At 40.7% G+C, this 17,279-nt stretch overlaps 1 protein-coding gene across 5 annotated transcripts in view; it reads right to left on the minus strand.

The window, feature by feature from the left end:
• The window catches only part of zfpm2a (zinc finger protein, FOG family member 2a), a 1,013,454-nt gene that overhangs the window by 434,236 nt on the left and 561,939 nt on the right, over nucleotides 1-17,279 (minus strand). The gene's annotated exons all lie outside the window — the stretch shown is intronic.

The raw sequence follows: 17,279 nt of genomic DNA on the forward strand, positions 1-17,279 counted from the left end.
ATTCATTTCAAGAGGACTAGAATATAAAAGTAAGGATATAATGTTGAGGCTTTATAAAGCACTGGTGAAGCCTCACTTGTAGTAATGTGAGCAGTTTTGGGCCTCTCATCTAAGAAAGGATGTGCTAACATTGGAGAAAGTTCAGAGGAGGTACACAAGAATGATTCTGGGAATGAAAGGCATATCGTATGAGGAGTGATTGATGGCTCTGAGCCTTTACTTGCTAGAATTTGGAAGTGTTGAAAGGCCTAGACAGAGTGGATGTGAAGAGGATGTTTCCTACAGTGGGGGAAGTCTAGGACCAGAGGGCACAGCCTCAAAATAGAGGGACATCCATTTAGAACTGAGATGAGGAGAAACTTCTCATCTCACCCAGAGGGTGGTGAATCTGTGGAATTTATTGCCATGTACAGCTGTGGAGGTCAAGTCATTGAAGATATTTAAAGCATAGGTTGATAGGTTTCGTAAACGCAAAATACTCTGCAGATGCTGGGGTCAAAGCAACACTCACAACACGGTGGAGGAGCTCAGCAGGTCGAGCAGCATCCGTGGAAATGATCAGTCAACATTTCTGGCTGGAACCCTTCGTCAGGACCGTAGGGGGAAGGGGCAGAGGCCCTAGAAAGAAGGTGGGGGGAGGGTGGGAAGGAGAAGGCTGGTAGGTTCCAGGTGAAAAACCAGTAAGGCTAAAGATAGAGGTAGGGGAGGGGAAGCAGGGAGGTGATAGGCCGGAAAGGTGAAGAAGGAATAGGGGAAAGCACAATGGGTAGTAGAAGGAAGTGGAACCATGAGGGAGGTGATAGGCATAGTGAAATTGGGATGGAGGAAGGGAGGGGAGGGAATTACTGGAAGTTGGAGAATTCAACTAACTTTACATTGTATGAAGTGGTGAAAATTGTTCTCTCCCTAGCACTATCAGAAAGCAGGTGTCTTGGAATGGATAAATGACCATCTTAATCTCTAGGCATGAAGCAAATTGATATCCACAATAGAAAAAGTCACCACCAGACCCTAAATATCAGCACATCCTCAACCATGTAAGTAGAATCAGAATCAGGTTTAATATCACCTGTTTAATATGCTGTGAAATTTGTTGCTTCTGTGGCAGCAGTACAATACAATACATAATAATACAGAAAAATACTGTGAATTACAATAAGTAAATATTATAAAGTTATTAATAACAAAAATAGAAATAAAAAAATTAGTGTTCATGGGTTCAATGTCCATTCAGAAATCAGATGGCAGAGGAGAAGAAGCTGTTCCTGAATTGTTGGGTGTGTGTGCCTTCAGGCTTCTATACCTCCTTCCTGATCGTAGCAATGAGAAGAAGGTATGTCCTGGGTCACGGGGTTCCTTAATGATGGGTGCTGCCTTTTTGAGGCACTGTTCTTGAAGATGTCCTGGGTACCATGGAGGCTAGTGCCCATGATGGAGCTAATTAAGTTTACAACTCTCTACAGCTTATTTCAATCCTGTGCAGGAGCCCCCCACGCCCCAATACCAGATGGTGACGCAGCCTGTCAGAATGCTCTCCACGATATATCGTAGAAATTTGTGAGTGGCTTTGGTGACATACCAAATCTCTTGCAACTCCTAATGAAATATAGTCATACCTTCTTTGTAGTTGCATTGATACACTGGGCCAAGATAAAGCCTCAGAGATGTTGACACACAGGAATTTGAAACTACTCACTCTTATAGAGTTTAGACTGGTGTGTGATCCCTAGTCTTACCCTTTCTGAAGTCCACAATCAATCGGTTAGGTACACATCTAACTGCACACATACAGTATGCACATTGCAATTTTGACTACAAGTTTATTTTTGTATTTACCTGTGGGAATCAAGTTCATGTGTAGCAAGTCTACTTATATGCACTCAAGAGTCTTGGAGTTGTGCTTTATAATTGCCAAATTATACTGTCCCATTGGAAATTGTGAAATAATAAATTGCCGTGTTACTTTCATATACTTTAATGTAGGAAATATCATTCTTGAGTTGCTGAGTTGACATTTAAAGAAAAAGTTTGGAGTGGTTGTATCACGAGTAAACCCTTCTTGCACATACAATGGCGTTACAAGGATCCTTGCAGCAAACTATTATAACAAACAAAAGCAAGGTGGCCTCATTTTGTGGGTTGGTACATATTTAGCCTTTCAGCTTCTGGCATTAGTAATATTTGAAATGCAAGAAATACATATACCTTCATAGTGCCATTAAAAGAAACAAATGTCATCATGCCTTCATGGCACTGAAAACTGCCAACAATCTGTCCTCTGACAATGGTGTAAGATGCAGTGCCATTATCTTAAAGCTACAGGCTGCACTGATGAGAAATAGTTGCCAGCATCAAAGTTCATTCTAAACTGTATCTGTTCACTTGGAAATGGAGTATGGAACAGAATTACACAGGGGAATAATTTTGCTAACCTTCAAAAATTGGTGCTGGTATTACAATGAGCAATTAACCTGAGCCTGTTCAATGAATTGTATGCAGAAACCAGGCCATGGCCAGGCAAACAGACTCCAATCACAATCCAAGCTGCTTGCTATCACATACCAGATACATATTGAGGGAGAGCAACCATTTTAATTTTTGGTTTTCTACAGTCTTCCTGATGACCATACTTGCAGGAAGTGCATCCAACTTCCTCAAGTTGGAGGAAAGGTGCCATGGTAGTGTAGCAATTAGTGAAGCACTAAGACAGTTCGGGGCATTCCAGAGTTTGGAGTTCAATGGCAGTGCCATTCTGTCGGGAGTCTTCGTGTACCCTTCCTGTAGAATGTGTGGGTTTTCCCAGTTTCCTCTGACAGTCTAAAGATGTACAGGGTAGGTTAATTGGTCATTGTAAATTGTCCCATGATTTGGTTAGGGTTTACTGGGTTTGTTGGGGCTTGCTGGGGTGGTGTGGCTCAAAGGGCAAGGGCCTACTCTGTGCTGTATCGATAAATAAAATAAAATCAAAATTAACTTCAGCTTCGAGGTCCCAGAACAGATCCCTGAGGCACACCACTGGTCACTGACTACCATGCAGAATATGACCCATCTACAACCACTCTTTGTCTTCTGAGGGAAAGCCAATTCAGGATCCACAAAGCAATGTACCCTTGGATCCCATGCCTCCTTACTTTCTCAATCCTTGCATGCGGTACCTTATCAAATGCCTTGCTGAAATCCATATAAACTACATCTATGGCTCTACCTTCATCAATGGCTTTAGTGACATCCTCAAAAAATTTTATCAGGCTTGTCAGGCACAACCTGCCTTTGATAAAGCCATGCTGACTATTCCTAATCATAATATGCCTCTCCAAATGTTCATAAATCCTGCCTCAGGATCTTCTCCATCAACTTACCAACCACTAAAGTAAGACTCACTGGCCTATAATTTCCTGGGCTATCTCTACTCCCTTTTTTGAAAGAAATTCAGCTCAAACTCCTAATGAGACATAGCTGCTGACATGCCGCCTTTGTAAGTGCATCAATATGTTCAGCCCCAGATAGATCCTCAGAGATTTTGACATCCAGGAACTTGAAACTGCTCACTCTTCCACTTCTGATCCCTTCATGGGGACTGGTGGTTCCCTCGACTTACCCTTCAGAATCCAGTCCTTGGATTTATTGATGTTGAGTGTGAACATGCTGTAGGGTTACACTGCTGTGTAACATGCTGTAAGGTTTTACTGATAATGTAATGGTTTCTCTGTTGCAGTAATGTTTGGGTTATGACTAGAGATAACAGGGTTTGAAATGCTGTTGTTCTTTCTTATGAGTCTGGAAGAGAGATTCTCGTGGTCTTTTGCCAGGGAGAGATGAGGAGAGGAGATGCCAACGGAGAGAGTTGGTAGACCGCTGGATGGGGTGGATTTGCAGCGAGGGTCCAAAGAGCAGTGTTACCTACCTCATGGGTATCTTGTGACTATCTTATGACCATGATGTAACTGAGTATCTTGTGAGCCTGATGTAATGGTCTTGTGATGGTGGGGTGATGTAATTTTCCCACCAGTGTGAGGTCATGTGATGACATGTTCTCAACAGGTATATAACAGAAAACCCCTGTTAGGCAGTTTCAGTTTAGTTCGTCAGTTAATTTGACAGTTACTCAGTTATGCTGCGTATTCATCTCAATGCAGTTTCGTTTTAAAGTGGAGTTTTACTTTCTATTGTATGTCTAATATTGGAGAGTGAAGACTCTCCAATAAAGTACTGGAACCTGAAGGATCGAGCAAAGTTGGTGTCCTTTGGCCGTTTAATACAGGATCAACCTTATGGAATCTTTCAGAAATATTGACCTGCATCTGAGATAACTCCTGCAAGATCAGGGAAGTTTGTGCAGTGTTCACTCGCCAGAAAAAGGTTAGTTCCTTTAAGCCGTTTTATTTCCTTCATCGTGAATCCTTTGGACAGAATCAGCAGTAACGTCACGTCTCCAAAGAAATCCATTTCCAGAGAAGTCTCTCCTATTTGACTGTGTAAATCACTTGGACTTTCGAATTCACCATTTTAAGACTGTGTTCGAATTTACCACTTTACGAACTGTTTTTGAATGTACCATTTTAAGAACTGTTCCAGAGTTGCTGTATAGCAGTTAACTTCCGGTTAAGTTAGTTGTTTGAATACTTTTTGCTATTGAGCAGAGTTTAATAAATGTTTGTTTGTTTATAAAACTTAACTCAATTATATACTCATTGTTGCTGGTCATGTGACAGCAGTGACGATTGGAAGAGGTCGATGGTGGATGATCGGCTTATCAGTGAGCCCCAAAATTGCACAACACACTGTTTAATAAGATTGGGCCCTTATTTTTTTTTTTTTAAATCTTTTTTTTCGTTTCTTTACTAACCATATAGTCAAAGTAAGAATTATAAAGCTTAATTGTTTAATCGCATATTGTGTACTGTTTGTTATTTCGGGGTACTGATTTGTAGCAGTGGACACATCGCGCAGCATCCACCCACTTGAGATTTCTTAAGTTTGGCCAGGCTGGGGGCTATCACCCCCTATATAAAGCCACTAGCTGAAGCAAGAGTTACAATCGTGGGGGCTATGTTCAGGATTGATTCCGTTGGATGCTGTGTGATTACTCTGAGCAATAAACTAGTGGGGCAGATATTTGTACCCCAAATGAAGTCTGAAATTGAAGAATACTGCAAGTCATGCATTCAATGCATACGGTGGAAGACACTGCCTATGTGGGCAGCTCCCTTGTCCCACTGGCAGAGCGCAGGGCCTCTGGACCTGGTGTGTATGGATTTCCTGTCAATAGAACCCAATGTCAGCAACATGGTGAATGTCTTAGTCATCATGGACCACTACACCAGATATGCTCAGGTTTTTCCTACCAAGGACCAGAGGGTGTCTACAGTGGCAAAGGTGTTATGGGAGAAGTATTTTATCTATTATGACCTTACCAGGTGAATACATAGTGATCAGAGACAGGATTTCGAGAGCAGACTCATCCATGAGTTACTGGGCATGCTTGGAGTTGAGAAGTCGAGGACCACGTCCTATCACCTACAGGGTGATCCCCAATCAGAGAGGTTTAATCGGACCTCGCTAGACATGCTCGGGACCCTGGAGATCAACAAGAGCAGGTGGAGTCAACATATTGGGCATCTGGTTCACAGTTGTAATTGTACACAAAATGAAGCTACTGGGTACTTGCCATATTATCTGATGTTTGGGCGCGAGGCAAGGTTGCCCATTGACGTTTGTTTTGGGACCGACAAGGGTGACTTACCACCAAAGACTTATCTGAAGTATGTGTCTGACATGAGAAGAGAGTTGAAAAGGGCTTATGAATTAGCTGTGGTCACGGCTGCCCAGCAGAATCAAGGGAATAAGAGGAGGTATGATCAAAAGGTGAGGTTCTCCCAACTCCTGCCGGGAGACAGAGTCCTCATAAGGAATTTGGGGTTACCTGAAAAGCATAAGTTGGCTGACCGCTGGGTGGCTAAACCCTATGTGGTGGAGAGTCAGATGCCAAACCTACCAGTTTTCTGGATGAAACCAGAGGATGGGAATGGATCTGTCAAGATTCTCCATCAGAACCACCTGTTGCCCCTGGGACAAGAGGTGCAGGTAGACCCAGAGCCCGACTTGAAGCCTACACCTAGTAAGAGGACTTTTCGGAAACACGGGGTGTCTACTGGGACCCAACAGGCGAGGTTAGGCTGGCCCCCACTCCTGAAAGGGATACTGATTTGGAGGATGAGGACCTGGATGTGTGGTATATGCTGCTTTTTGCTAACTCCCCATTGATTGAGGAAGAGACTCCCAGCCCTTGTCCCATTGAGACAGGTGAAGTTGGGGGGGGGGGGGGGGGTCTATCTGGGCAGCCTGGTTTGCAGGGGAGGAAGTGGGGTTTGATCACGGAACAGAGGGCTCTGAGTTGCAGGTGGGCACGAGTGATAGATCGGGGGAGGCCTTGCCAGGTAGATCGGAAGTATTCCCAGTAGTGTCAGAACCTGAGGAGTTAGATAATGGGGTGCGGAGGTCTCAAAGAATTAGGAGACCACCAGATAGGTTGGCCTACGTAGCACCAGGGGAATGGAGTGTGACCCCTACTGTGCCAGAGAGCTATGTCACCGCCTTTTACACCTGGATTGGGCTTTGTGTTTTGCAGGAAAGGTTAGCAAATTATCTCAACGTCATGAGGACATGACTAAATTTGGTTGGGGGGGGGGGAGAGAGTGTAACATGCTGTAAGATTTCACTGATAATGTAATGGTTACTCTGTTGCAGCAATGTTTTGGTTATGACTAGAGATAATGGTGTCTGGAATGCTGTTGATGTTTCTTGTGAGCTGGAAGAGAGATTTTGCGGTCTTTTGCTGGGAAGAGATGAGGAGAGAAGACACGAATGGAGAGAGTTGGTCGACTGCTGGACGGGGTGGACTTGGAGCGAGAGACTGAAGGGCAGTGACGATCGGAGGTCGATGGTGAACGATGGGTTTATCAGTGAGTTCCAACATTGCGCAACAGACTGTTTAATAAGATCGGGTTCTTTTTTTTTTCTTTTTTCGTTTCTTTACTAACCATATAGTCAAAGTAAGAATTATAAAGCTTAATTGCATATTGTGTACTGTTTGTTATTTCGGGGTACTGATTTGTAACAGGGACACATCGTGCAGCATCCACCCAAACGAGATTTCTTAAGTTTGGCTGGGCTGGGGGCTATCACCCCCTATATTAAGCTGCTATCCGAAACGAGAGTTACAAGTGTAAGGTTGTTGCTGTGACACCACTCAACTAGCTGCTCTATCTCGCCCCTGTGTGCTGCCTCCTCATCATCTGAAGTTCTGCCTACAATAGTTGTGTCAATAGCAAATCTATAGATGGTGCTTGCGCCATGCCTAGCCATACAGTGGTGGGTGTAGAGACAGCAGAGCAGTGCGCTAAGCACACATCCAGTGTTAATAGTCAGCGAAGTGGAATTGCTATGCTTGATCCACACAAACCATAGAAAAACTACAGCACAGAAACAGGCCTTTTGGCCCTTCTTGGCTGTGCCGAACCATTTTCTGCCTAGTCCCACTGACCTGCACACAGACCATATCCCTCCATACACCTCCCATCCATGTATCTGTCCAATTTATTCTTAAATGTTAAAAAAAACCTGCATTTACCACCTCGTCTGGTAGCTCATTCCATACTCCCACCACTCTGTGAAGAAGTCCCCCCTAATGTTCCCTTTAAACTCACCCTTAATCCATGTCCTCTGGTTTTTTTTCCCCCTTGCCTCAGTGGAAAAAGCCTGCTTGCATTCACTCTATCTATACCCATCATAATTTTATATACCTCTATCACATCTCCCCTCATTCTTCTATGCTCCAGGGAATAAAGTCCTAACCTATTCAACCTTTCTCTGTAACTGAGTTTCTCAAGTCCTGGCAACATCCTTGTAAACCTTCTCTGCACTCTTTCAACCTTATTTATACCCTTCCTGTAATTTGGTGACCAAAACTGAACACAATACTCCAGATTCGGCCTCACCAATGCCTTATACAACCTCATCAAAATATTCCAACTCTTATACTCAGTACTTTGATTAATAAAGGCCAATGTACCAAAAGCTCTCTTTACGACCCTATCTACCTGCGACACCACTTTTAGGAAATTTTGTATCTGTATTCCCAGATCCCTCTGTTCTACTGCACTCCTGTGGTCTCCTGGTGAGGAAGTCGAGGATTCGGTTGCAGAGGGAGGTATAGAGGCCCAGATTATGGAGCTTTTTGATTAGAACTGGGGGTATGATTATGTTGAACGCTACACAGTAGTCAATAAAAACTAGTGTCTGGGGTGAGTGGAGAGCCAGTCAGACTGCATCCTCTGTAGACTCATTGTGGTGATAGACAAACTGCAGCGGGTCCACATCCTTGCTTACATAAAAGTTGATTTTAGCCATGACCAACCTCTGAAAGTTCTTCATCACAGTAGACGTGAGTGCTGCTTCTCTTAATGACTATCATCTGATAGTCACTGAGGCAGCTTACCCTGTTCTTCTTGGGCACGAGTATGATTGTAACTCTGAACTGAATATGTCCTCAAACACTCCTGCCCGTTGGTTGGCTGGTTGGTTGTTCCAACATGAGGAGGGGCTGTACTGGACCTGGTGTTTGTTAATGAGCCTGATCAGTTGACTGACATTTCAGTGGATGAACAGTTAGGGAGCAGTGATCACAACTCCTTAAGTTTTAAGGTAGTTATCAATAAGGATAAGTATGGGCCTTGTGGGAGAGTATTAAATTGCAGCTGTGAAAATTGAGAGCATGAGGCAGTAGCTAGCAATTGGGAACAGCTGTTTTTGTGCAAGTCTACATCTGACTCACGGAGTGTGCTTCAAGACCAACTGCACAGAGTACAGGACAGGTATGTGACAGTTAGAAAGGTCAAGGATGTCCTTGTATGTCAGGAGAGGTGATCAATTCAGTCCAAAAGACAAAGGTTTAGTAGGAAGCTAGAATCAGAGTCCTTGAGAATTATAAAGAAGCCAGAAAAGAATTCAAGAACGGAATTAGGAAAGCCAGGATGGACTGTGAAAAGTCCTTGGTAAGTAGGATTAAAGAGAATTCCAGGACATTCTATACATACATCAAGAGCAAGTGGATAACTAGTGAGAGGGTAGCACCACTCAGGGATAAGGTGGGGGGGGGGGTGGGGGACATTTCCTTGGATGAAGAGGATGTGAGTGAGGTCCATAATGAGTACTTTACATCAGTATTTACTAAGCAGAAGGAAGTGGAGGATAGGGAAATCTGTGTTGAGCATATTGATATGCTAGGGAATTTCAAGATAAAAAAGGAAGTAGTGTTGCTTCTCTTAAAGAGCATTTAGAGGTGGGTGTTGCATGGGCCTGATAGGATATATCCAAGATTGAGAAAGGCAAGAAAAGAGATTGCTGGGGCCTTGACCAATATCTTTGTGTACTCTCTAGCCAAAAGTGAGGTCCCAAGGGACTGGTGAGTAGCTAATCTTGTTTCATTGTTCAAGGAAAGAACCAGGGATAATCTTGGAAACTATAGATCAGTGAGTTACCTGAGAGAGTTCTTAGGGATAGGATTTATGAGCATTTAGAAAACCATAGCCTAATTAACGATAGCCAGCGTGGCTTTGTGCAGGGCAAGTCATGACTTACTAATGTAAGTGTGATTTTTGATGAGATGATGCTGGTGATTGATGAAGGTAGAGCTGTGGATGTTCTCTGGATGGATTTTAGCAAGGTGCTTGACAAGATCCCTCATGGGAGGCTCAAACAGAAGATTAAGTTTCATGGAATCCATGGTGAATTGGCTGTTTGGGTTCAGAATTGGGTTGCCCAGAGGAAACAGTAGTGATTGAAGGGACTTATTCTAGCTGAAAATCTGTGATATGTGGTGTTATGCAGGGATCTGTACTGGGACCTCTGCTGTTTGTGATGTATATAAATGACTTGGATAAAAATGTAGATGGGTGGGTTAATAAAACAACTTGGACTTAAAAGCAACACTGTCCAGATCAAATAGAAAATATAGGAGGCCAAATTGACACAGAGCAACAAATATTAGCAAAAGGAATTATTTAAAGAATGAGCAAGCAAGATAAAGGAAAACTGAAAGTTGATGTAGATTAGGTCAAATTTCAAATTAAAGCAGGTATTTAGCACTTACAATAACGATCTGGAAAAAGGTAGAAACGGTAGATAACTTAAGGATGAGGAACTTCTCCATTGGCTAATGGAGAATAAATAAAATGAAGTATGAATGAGAAAGACTGGTCTTGCATCATTAGCAATAAGGGACAAGTGAAACATGGGATAGGGCCAATAATGGAACCATTGAATGACGACTCATACAGCATAGAAACAGGTCTTTCATTCTAGTAAGTCCATGCTGGCCATCATCTTCCCATTTCTATCAGTCCCATAATCCCATTTTATCCTCCCCGATGTTTGAAGAAGACAAGGACATCGTGCAAAACAGGGTGACTACAGTATATTGTATGCAAAGTATCCTTTATAGAGTAAGTGATATTGGGAATATGATCAAGCAGAAGAGTGGGACTAAATTAGAGGAAAGAAATTGTGTGAACTTGGTGTGCATACAGAACTATCAGTGTAAGTTTATGCTCAGAAAGGTGATACCAAAGGTTTATTAAACATAAGGCATAAAGCATGACTTCAGTTTACATAACAGTCTTATGACTTGTGGTCTTATGGTCTTAACGATGAGTATGCAGAGTTCAGCTAAAGGGAACATTTTCCATGATAGAAGTGACTTCCTGTTTCAAAATGTGTATCAGAATAATACTGAGCAATTAGCCTTAATGTAGGTGTTAATATGTGAGTAAAGCTTATTCTGAGAAACACTTGTAAAGACTTGAGTATAGCAACAAATTTCTGTAAGGTCAGACAAACTTGATCAAGCTGAAAGAAGTAGATCATGGAAATAAAATAGTTGATAGGTTTTTAAAAATACAGGCAATACATGCTGGATTGTGGCACAATAGGATTTGAGAAATTTAATATCTGGTATAGAGATACAGATATTTGCAAGCAAAATGCAATGAATGTCATAAATATTCTCATGTATAGTATGTGGAGAGGGTGATGCATGAAAACTGATACTGAGGGCATGTCACTTTACAATACGTAAAAATAATTAGAAACAGAACAAAATTGAAATGACTGCATACTTTTATGCAATGAGTTGCTGCCACATGATTGGCTGATAAGAGATTTGCATTAATGAGCAGGTGTACTTAATAAAATGGACACAGTGTAGATGCTGTGAGGTAATGGTATGCAAATAAATAGAATAGAAATTTGGTAAAGTATCTCAATCAAAATAAAGTGGTAAACCATCCATAAGTTAGGAAATAAAGTTACTATGGTTGTTGTAATCATTAACCACTTATAACTTCCCTCCATCAAAGTTTGTATAAGTAACTACACAGATAAAGAAATATCTCACAGCAATGTTACATCTACTATGCTAAAGATGACATCCCATCCATCACAAGCACACCATGGCTATAGTATGTGTACCCTATCTGCACATTTGCAATGCCCCAAGCCTTAACTTCCAAACTGTTACCTTCCACCAACAAGGACAAGGGTAGCTGTCACCTGTCAACAATGTCACCTAAAATTGCTCTCCAATTTGTACACAATCCTGACACGGAAATACCTCACCACTCTTTTATCACTGTTGGAATAAAATTCCGGGTCTGGGTATCCAATAGCCCTGTAAATATTTCTTCACTAGAAAGACTACATTGATATGGAAACATCATCACTGGAAGCACTGCTCTGGTTCAGAAGTCCAGCCATTGCTGAGTGCTATTAGGAACGGGCAATTAATGATATTTTTGCCATTGTTAAGATGGTAAATAGTTGTTTGAAAAATGGGAATACAGAAAGGTTGGTGGACAAGCAGAAGAGTGGGACTAAATTAGAGGAAAGAAACTGTATGAACTTGATGGGCTAGCTTCAATAACATGAATATCCAAGTACCAATCCCAGTTAAAAGTGGAAAATCTCAGGGAATTTATTCATGACAGAACTTGCAGAGAGCAAAGGCAGCATTTCTCGAATGTACTTATTTCACATGGACAAAGAGATGCAGGTTTCCCCCACCATCCGAAGGTAGAGCATTCCTAGGAAATGGTTCATAAGCCGAAATGTTGTAAAGCGAAGAAGCAATTACCATTTAATTATATGGGAAAATTTTGAGCGTTTGCAGACCCAAAAATAACCTACCAAGTCATGCCAAATAACACAAAACCTAATATAACAGTAATGTATAATATAAGCAGGAATGCTATGATAAATACACAGCCTATATAAAGTAGAAATACTTCTCTACAACGATTGCCTGCACTGATCTCCATAGCGAAAATCTCATGCAAGCGCTCTCGGCAGAAAATCTCATGCAAGTGCTGTTGGCATAAACATGCTGTCCAGTGACTTTTAAACTATGAAGCTGTCAAATCTACCAAATAACACAAAAATACACAGCCTATATAAAGTAGAAATGTATGTACAGTGTAGTATCACTTACGGGAATTGGGAAGACAGCGCCGAGCACACTGATGATGGTGTGTTAGACTGAGTCGTCGCAGACTGGGTGGTGCAGTGGCCCCCACCCTCCAGGTCGCTGACCCGATACATTACCGTGAAGAACGCAGGTGTCCAGCGGTAGCCAGGAGGCACACAGCACATAGTTAAGAAAAAAGCTGAAATAAACATGCTAATTAATTAGGTGCTGCCTGGCATGTAAATGTCAGTGCAGATCAAAGGTGATTGCTGATTGCATCGCCTCTGGTCTGGGCCAACAATTAAGTGCTAGGTGGCACCTAATTAATTAGCATGTTTATTTTGGCTTTTTTCTTAAAGATGCGCTGTGTGCCTCCTGGTTATCGCTGTGTTCGCTGTGAATTGGTACAGTATCTGTCTGGGGCCCGGGTGTTGGGGTGGTGGGACACGGGTGTCATCTCATCGTCGATCAGGGCAGGCAGCTGATCTCCTCCTCACCTGCCTCGATGTCGAAGGTCGAGGTTCGTCGTCTGCTGTGGCTGATGTGGAAGGCTTGCTTGACTGCTGAGCCTTGCACATTTTTCTATCATACAGTTGTTTGTAAGCACTCAAACCATCCTGCAAATATCCCCTAAACCTATGTATCCTTTCAAAATTAGTCGTACTTTATCATTGCAGCGTAAATCTGACATAGTTGCTTCACTTTCTGCATTCAGTTTTGATTGTTATCCTTTCCTCTTCCAATCGCATCAGCTCTTCATCTATCAGTTCATGGGATGCCAAAACCTCTTCAACATCTTCATCAACTTCCACAAGCCAAGCTCACTTTGTCCTTGCTTCGTTCACCACGATCGAAACGCTTAATTATGTCTAGTTTTACGCTAAGTGTAACACCCTTACTCTTTCAGGCACCTTAGAACTCATCTTGCTAACGGCTGCTCAATGCAACGTGTTTAAGCAATGCCATTCCGAATCCCGGGTAGAGCGGCTGCTTGGGGCATGCGCTGCTTTTTATCGCGCGCTGCCTTTCTTCGTAACAGTGAAAGCACCTTCTGAAAGCGAGAACAGGGTACTAATGTAGGTCTTTTGTAACAGTGAGGTTTCGTAAAGCGAATGTTCGAAAAGCAGGGGATACCTGGTATCTGGCGTTCTAGCTGGTTGCATCATCTGGTATGGAGGGCAGAGGTCACTGCAGAGGTTCGGAAAAAGCTGCAGAAAGTTGCAAACTCAACCAGCTCCATCATGGGCACTAGCCTCCCCAGCATTAAGGACACTTTAAAAGGCGGTGCCTCAAAGAGGCAGCATGCAGCATTAAGGACCCCCATCACCCAGGAATGCCCTCTTCTCATTGCTACCATTAAGGAGATGGTACATGTGCCTGAAGACACAAACTCTTATTGTAATTTATAGTTTTTTATTATGTATTGCAATATAATTTTGTCGCAAAGCAGCATTTTTCACGACATATTAAACCTGATTCTAATTCTGGAAGTTTCTACACAAACAATATATGAATAACAAACAGCAGTTGGTCACTCCTTATAGTGACCAATATTGTAACTGCTGCATAGGTCACTATTAACTTGGTCAAGGAAGAAGACAGGATAGAATAGATGGAACCCACGCTATCTTAAATAGACATCTACTGACAAGGAATGAGTTAAAAGAAAGGAAAGATTACGTGAGGACTCAAGCCGCAGGTTAGCTATGTATTTCAGTATACAGTTATACTGTACTGTGACTGAAAATCTACACCACACACCAACCTAACAACAACATAATTCTCAGATTTTGATTTCCAAATAGTTTTAATAACATTTATTGTAAATGAATTTTCTTCTACATCAGAATAAAATGAAAGAATTACAGTACGTTTTGTTACAATATATTTATAAAATCCTACTTGCAAATTTAAGCCAATAGAAACATACTCCTTATTAAAATAGAAAAAAATAATGTAATACTTTTATTCAGTGAGAAGGGTGCAGGGTAAATCTACTTTTACTCTACGTTAGTTATGAATCCTGATTTGACTGCTTATGCCAATTTGTAAGACTAACCAGTGGCCACAGTGACATTTTAAAATCGAACATTCAGTTCAGAACCTGTTAAAAACATTTTTAACAAAAGCAAACATTACAGTCTGTTACCGAAGTCCAGGTACTACAATTGGAACTGACAACCACAACAGATCTTCATGTTCAGTCATGTTCTCAATCAGTGCACTGCAGTTTCAAATGTAGTGCTTATATACTTCAAAAGCTATTTTTGCCAACAGTCTATATATTTTCTTATACCTTGTATACCTTATTAACTTTATAATCTCAAAGACCCATGGACTAATGTTTTAATTGAAAGTTATGACTTTGCCTCAAACCATCTGGTTAGTAAAGAAATAACTTGCATTATGTTCAGTTTGTTGGACATTGATTAATTGTTTTCCTATTTCTCTGCAGTTTAGAAATATAGGTGAATTTGTGAGTGTTGACAATATGGTGCCTCACTAGATTTTACCACAGACTGACCGATTTTACTGCGATATGAAAATGTGATTAACAGAAGCTAAATTTGAAAGGGGTAATGTCATGTTCAAGGGGTTGAGCCTCCTGAAAATGCCATTGGGCTTACAATGCAGAGGAAATTAAAATGACCAATTGCAATGTAGGTAGTGCAATAGTTTGAATGATTTCCAGGTCTTGCTTTAAATAACTTTGCCTTCCTTTGGGTGGTTACTCCAACTAATGCTCTATCAAGCACTGCACTACCTGTTATACAAGAAAAGAAACCTGCAGATACTGGAAATTTCAAAATAAATCACAAAATGCTGGAAATATTCAGCACATGTGGCAGTATTCCTCCTGAACTGTAGAGAAGGCAGAGAGAGACTATTCCTCATCAACTCTTGCTTTTTAATCTTTTTATTGAATTAGTACACAGAGTAAAACATAGCAACCAATACATTGTTAGGATATAAATACACAAGTAATATTAATACAAAAAAATACAACTTATGTTAATTATAGAATAACAAGGTAATATAATTGTATACTAATTTTCCATATATACCAATAGAACGAGAAAAAACTTACTGTGCAACTAACCTAACCTAGCAAAGCAATGGGCTAACTAGGTATATACTAGACTTGAACAAATTAAACAATCACGTCCTCAAACCCGACCTCCGCTAATAACAGATAAAATCCATGAAGGGATTGTATATATGGTCAAAGAGAAAAAAAATAGATTAAATGAAAATATTGAATAAATGATCTCCAGGTCTGTTCAAATTTAACTGAAGTATCATAAAGATTACTTCTGATTTTTTCCAAATTTAGACCCAGTATCATTTGAGAGAACCAAAAAAATGTAGTTGGGGCATTAATCTCCTTCCAATGTTGTAGAATGCATCTTTTCGCCATTGGAGTAAGAAATGCAATCATTCTACGCACTGAGGGGGGTAAATTACTAGAAGTTTTAGGTAATCCAAAGATAGCAGTAATAGGATGGGAAGAAATATCACTATTCAGAACCTTTGAGATAATATTAAAAATGTCTTTCCAAAAAGTTTCCAGAGTAGGACAAGACCAAAACATGTGGGTCAAGGAAGCTATCTCCCCATGACATCTATCGCAAAGAGGGTTAATATGAGAGTAAAAACGAGCTAATTTATCTTTAGACCTGTGTGCTCTAAAATTGAATTAAAGAGTGTTTGGAACAGTTAGAGGAAGTATTAACAAGTTGTAAAATATAGGCCCAGTCCTCAGCTGGGATAGTAAGACCCAATTCCCTTTCCCAGTCAGTCTTAATCTTGTCCAATGGAGCTTTTCTAAATTTCATGATAGTATTATAATTAGTAGCTGTTACACCTTTCTGACACAGGTTGAGGTTGATAATAGTGTCTAAAATATTTGTGGGGGGTAATGCTGGAAAGGAAGAGAGTATGGTATTTAGGAAATATCTAACTTGCAAATATCTTAAAAGTGTTCTTGGTAAATTGTATTTGTTAGATAACTGTTCAAAAGACATAAGGGAGCCATCTGAAAATAAGTCAGAAAACCGTGATATACCATTAGTCTTCCAAATTTGAAAGGCACGGTCCATAGAGGAAGGGAGAAAAAATATATTGCCAATAAAAGGAATTGCTAGCACAAATTGATTAAGATCAAAAAATTTTCAGAATTGAAACCAGATACGTAAGGTATGTTTAGCTATCGGGTTGCAAACCTGCTTATACCGTTTCAAATCAGAAGGAAGAGAAGTTCCTAATATAGAGCCAAGTACATAGCCTTGAACAGAATGTAATTCCAATACTACCCACTTAGGAATGGATAGTGTATCTTGGTCAAGCAACCAAAATTTCATGTGTCGAATATTAATTGTCCAGCAATAAAATCTAAAGTTAAGTAATGCCAAGCCGCCATCTCTCTTAGCTTTCTGTAGATGTATTCTACCCAACCCCGGGTTTTTATTTTGCCAAATAAATGAAGAGATTTTAGAGTCATTAATATGACCAGTCAAAGTTAAATAAAGTGGAGACCATTTAAAGGAAAGTTGTGTAATATGGTCAATTAAGGGTAAATAATTAGTCTTAAATAAATGCTTATGTTTACAGGTAATTTTAATCCTGAGATATGAAAAATGATTATTAACCAATCTAAATGGCAGGTTCTGATATAAGGGAACTTGCTTATTAATGGGGAAAAGTTTACTCTTATTAAGATTTAACTTGTATCCTGAAAAAAGACTAAATTGGGCTAATAAAT

Source organism: Mobula birostris, chromosome 1 (genome assembly GCF_030028105.1).
Source record: "Mobula birostris isolate sMobBir1 chromosome 1, sMobBir1.hap1, whole genome shotgun sequence".
Taxonomy (NCBI): Eukaryota; Metazoa; Chordata; class Chondrichthyes; order Myliobatiformes; family Myliobatidae; genus Mobula; species Mobula birostris.